Here is a 5,674-nt window from a genome sequence, read left to right on the forward strand (position 1 = left end):
CCAAGTGGTTAAGTCAGCGATCATGTCCAGGAAAAATCACCCGGAAAGAGCTATTATCTACTACAACTCCAGGATTCAGGAGTACCTAAGTCAGCAAAAGTAGTGCTTAAGTAGGCTTAGGTTTGAGACAAGGACAGAGACACGAGTGTTATCATTGGGGTACACAGACTGAGGTAACCATCAGCATTCAGTAACCTGGCACTGAGGTACCTTTGCCCCAATGTTTCTTGAATGAATTTTTATGGGGAAAATAAACTCAATATTTAACTTGTGTCTTATGGAGTATACAGAACAACAACAACAACAAAAGAAACATAGAGACTACAAAATAGATGGCAGTTGTGGTCCAAATTATAGCTTAAGGATACTTTAAGAAGCAAAACATGATGTTCATAAAGGAAATATGCTCCTAAAATAATTACAACACACTTAAATATATCTAGAGAACATTATAGATTCATGAACTGGTGATAAGGGAAACTACTGTAAAATATTAGAACTCTGGTTTTCAATGTTTATATTTAAAAATAATTTTAACTATCGGTTAGATATGGATATAGTTACTTCTTTCCTCAAGTGGCTAAGGTCTATGTGTTTCTGTTTCAAGTACAGCACTAAAGTTAAACATTCATTTTTTTATAACAAAACACTTGTTTATAATTTTGCTAATATTTAAATTATGATGACATTAAGTGCTGACAATGTTAAACTTGCCGATTCTGGTAAAGTTAATAGTTTCACTAAGTTACATTTCTTAAAATGTATTAATTTTAGTAATAAGCTAATACAACCCATTTCTGTATTTTAAAACAGGATTAAGTACAGTTTCCTGTGCATTCCAACCAAACCTACTGCTTCCTAATTAAGCCTGTGCCTCCCGATGAGACTAATAATGGGCCAGTGAAACTTATTCCAAATTATCATTTACTGTCTCTTTAGAATTTCATCTTAAAACATTCCTTTTTCTTGATCAGAAGTGCAGGAAGCTTTTCTTGACAAAATGTTCTCTTGTTTACTAAATATTCTGGGAATATGAGACTTAGAGCTCTTTGATATATAGAATTTGAAAAGGATAATTAAAACAGTTTTTAAGCTAATAATAACTTTTATGATTATTTCATATTTTTAAATCTGCCTTTCAAGTGCCTATTTTGTAGGGGAAGTAAAAGCATAATGCCAACCACTCTATTCTGGGAGGTCCCTCTGGCCAGGGACCAAAGCCATTTCCATATTGGAAGGAGGAGTCACTCTGTTAAATTTGTGCCCTTCTTCTGACAGTGAGATGGTTAAAACTTTGTCAGGCTGTAGAGAATAATCTGATCAATGGAAAAGAAAGAAAACGATTCCTTAATTCACCTCTTAGAGTTATTCAAAAAGTGGTAAAGTGTACTGAGGGAAAGAAATGAAAAAAAAATCAAATTAAATATTTTTTTGGAATGCTGTAAATCTCTGAAACAGTTTCACTTCCTTTGAATTAAAGTCAGGTTCTTTATCAACTAATCTTTTATATCACAGACTTTCAGAGTACATAGCTTCTCTGAAGAATTATGAAAGCCACATTTATTCCCTCTGCCATAGTCTGCTTTCTTTCTTTTCCCAAAGTAAAAAATATATTACAGTTCATATTATTTTTTTCCTATCATAAAACCTGAACCAGAAGAAATCTAATAGAATTTGAAGCTTTATAACAAAGGTAGTATTTTTTTAAGTGTTTTTCATCAGAGTGGAAGTCTTAGCTATTTAATATTATAATTCCATTGGTTTCCTACTCGCTGGCTAAATATGATACTATTCATGGATAACTATTTCTTCTATGACAATGTAGCATAATTATTACTGTATTCCCTTAATTTTACAACTGGAAGAATTTTTATGCATTATTGCCTTTCCCACTTATCCTCTCTAATAAAAGAGTAATTTGCAAATTGACCATCACTGCAACACACAAGATGGCCACCCCCATGTGGTCAAAGATGACCACCACAAGATGGCCACCAGGGGAGGGCAGTTGTGGGAGATCAGGACAGCAGGGGAGGACAGTTGGGAGGGACCAAGCCTGCAGGGAAGGGTAGTTGGGAGGGACCAGGCCTGCAGGGGAGGGCACTTGGGGCAACCAGACCAGCAGGGGAGGACAGTTATGGGCGATCAGGCTGGCAAAGGAGGGCAATTAGGGGTGACCGGGCAAGCAGGGGAGGGCAGTTAGGCGTCGATCAGGCTGACAGGGGAGTGGTTAGGGGCAATCAGGCAGGCAGGCGAGCAGTTGGAAGCCAGCAGTCCTGGATTGTGAGTCCTGCCCGTTTAGGCCCAATCCCAGATTGGAGGCAGTGCAGGCTGGGCTGTGGGACAGGCATACACACACATACCCCATGCGCGAATTTCGTGCACCGGTCCTCTAGCCCTATATAATAAAGAGGCGATATGCAAATCGACCGTCATGCCCTCACAAGATGACCACTCCCATGTGGTCACAAGATGGCCAGCACAAGATGGCCAGCAGGGAAGGGCAGTTGTGGGCGATCAGGCTAGCAAGGGAGGGCAGTTGGGGGGGACCAGGACTGCAGGGGAGGGCAGTTGGGGGCAACCAGGCCTGCAGGCGAGGGCAGTTGGGGGCAATTAGGCCTGCAGGGAAGGGCAGTTAGGGGCAACCAGGCTGGCAGGGGAGGGCAGTTAGGGGCGACCAGGCCAGCACAAGAGGGCAGTTGGGGGCGATCAGGCCAGCAGGGGAGAGCAGTTGTGGGCAATCGGGCTGGCAGGGGAGTGGTTAGGGGGTGATCAGGCTGGCAGGCAGAAGTGGTTAGGGTCAATCAGGCAGGCGAGCGGTTGGGAGCCAGCAGTCCCGGACTGTGAGAGAGATGACCAGCAGTCAGACATCCCCTGAGGGGTCCCAGATTGGAAAGGGTGCAGGCTGGGCTGAGGGACACCCTTTCCCAGTGCACGAATTTGGTGCACCGGGCCTCTAGTTATTTTATGAGTACTTGTCTATTCAGAATGCCTAATAATAGAAGGGAATAGATTCACATAGATATCTTTTTATTTTGTATTGAATTTATTGGGTTAACACTGGCTAACAAAATTATACAGGGTTCAGTTGCAAAATTCCACAACATATCATCTGAATACTGTATTGTGTACACACAACCCCAAGTCAAGTCTCTGTCCATCACCATTTATCCCTCACTATATCCTCCTCTGCCCTCCCCGCTGCAATCACCACACTGTTGTCTGTGTAAATGAGTTTATTTCTCTTTTTTTTCTTTTTTGCTCTATTCCTTCATCCTGCCCCTGAACACAACCCCCCCACCCCAACCTATCAGACTGCTCTCTATGAGTCTATCTGTATTTTGCTTGTTAGTTCATTTTGTTCATTGGATTCCACATATAAATGAAATTATATAATCACATAGATATCTAATTATATGTTATTTGATGGATATGAACATTATGTCCATATTATGAATATAAATATTGATGTTTATTGCAGCGATATAGGTTGTGTCTGTTATACGTAAACATTTTATGTATAAGGCTAAAATTACTTTGAAAAATAACAGGCAATGATCTTCAAAAGTTATGGTTTGAGATACTTTCATGAACATTATGTTTACTACTGAAGTCAGTTTTTATTAATTACTGTGCAGAAAGATATGTAGGTTCTTTTTATTGCATTTGGTTCATAGTATGACATATATTCAACTATTCCTGATTCTTTTGTTCTTTAAATATTTGAATAAAAATAAATGGAGACTTGCCCTAGACAGTATGGCTCAGTGTTAGAGCACTGGCCTGCCCATCAAAGGGTTTCTGGTTTGATTCTTGGTCAAGGTCATATATCTGTGTTGCAGGTGGATCCCAGGCCCTGGTCAGCATGTGCAAGAGGCAATTGATCCATGAGGCTCTCTCTGCTTCCCTCCCTTCCACTCTGTTTCTCTTAAAAAAAAAAAGGAAGCTTGATTGTGATGCCTTGATTTTAAGCCTATTCTCCTATTCTCTCTTTTAACATGTAACTTATTTTAAAAAGTCTCAGAATTTTTACATATCAAAGACAATTAAAAGGCAAAATGAAATCACCCTTTCCCTGCTTTCTCCCAATCAGCTGTCTTGCTTATTGAAATTAATGTTCACCCAATTACAAATATATACATTTATAATTATTAATGACAGGAAACAACTGAAGGCATGCAATGGAATACTATTTTATATAAATAGTATATACAATGGAATACTATCTTATATAAATTAATCCACAGCATAGATTAATTTCATATTTATTTTGCTAAGAAAAAGAAACATTCAGAAGACTACCTAGTGTACATTTTTACTTATGTGGCCTCTTGACCAAGTCAAAACTACTGAAACTGACTACAGGTGTTTTCAGGGGCTGCAATTGGATGGGGAAGTTTTGATTACAAAAGGAAATAAGGAATTTCTGGGTATGAGTCAGCAGTTCTATAACTTTATTGTGGTGATACACAAATGTGTGACTTTGTCAAAACTCTTAATTGTAAACTAAAAGTGTGATTCAGAGGTATGTAAAATTCACCTCAATAAAAATATTATCTCAATAAAAATAATAATGTTTGAATATTATCAAATTCAATCTGCTATAAGTATAGCCTCCTGTTATCCTTCACTCAGGGATAAATATAAACAAATACATACAGAGGTAGTAGTTTTGATGTAACAGTAAAATGACTATAAAAAACAGATAATGGATACTGAGGGTTCTACTCTATGCCAAACACTGTCCTTAGTGCTTCAGAAAAATGCATTACATAATTTAAAACTTGCAAGTACAGCCATTTCCAGAAAAGGAACAACTCAAATAGAGTAAGTTAACTTTACATATTTAACAAGAAGAATTTCAGAAGGCAGAGACTAATTCAGCCTTGTTTCCAGTCTTGTTTTTGTTTCTTTCACTGAGTACATGTCTAGAAAATACCTTGCTTTTAGCTAATCTTTGTATATAAAAATAAATTTATCTTTTAATTTGAGGAGATTTCATTGAAATTATGTTTATGAAGACATTGTTATAATAAGCCCTTTGATAATTTTTTCTAATATTGTTTATAACATAAAAAACAGTGGAAGGAACATGTAGAAATATAAACTAAGGATGTAGTTAGATATTGTAGAAAAGGCTAAAGTTTTATAATGGGATCAACATTTGATTTTTAATAAAATGCACACGATTTTTTGTAAGTGTTCATTAAATGCAGGACACTGAACAAAGATTTTGCACTTACCAGTTAGATTAGGGTAATAATTATATGTCAAGTTGATAAGCTCTTGAGTAATGAGGTTGAAGAAGAGGATAGTAGATCAAATCAAATTGCAAGACTTACATACTGTACATTCAAATAAGACTCAAGTAGGGACTATGATAAGTGAATAAAAATTTTTAATTTATAAATTTCTTTTTTAACACATCAAAAGCTTTCTCAGTTTTTTTTCTGAAAGGTCAGTTTTACTTATCAATTGTTTACAATCAACACATGCTTAAAGCATGCTAGGTTAGCCATGAAAAATTAAACATCACTAAAAGTTATTTATTACCATAAAGCTCATAATATAGGAATCAAAGTTTTTTCTATATTATCATTAATAATATTTGTTTTTATTTCTTATTAAACAAATACTAAAATAGTACATATATATATGTATATATATACACTAA

Source organism: Myotis brandtii, unplaced genomic scaffold, assembly GCF_000412655.1.
Source record: "Myotis brandtii unplaced genomic scaffold, ASM41265v1 scaffold1583, whole genome shotgun sequence".
Classification (NCBI taxonomy): domain Eukaryota; kingdom Metazoa; phylum Chordata; class Mammalia; order Chiroptera; family Vespertilionidae; genus Myotis; species Myotis brandtii.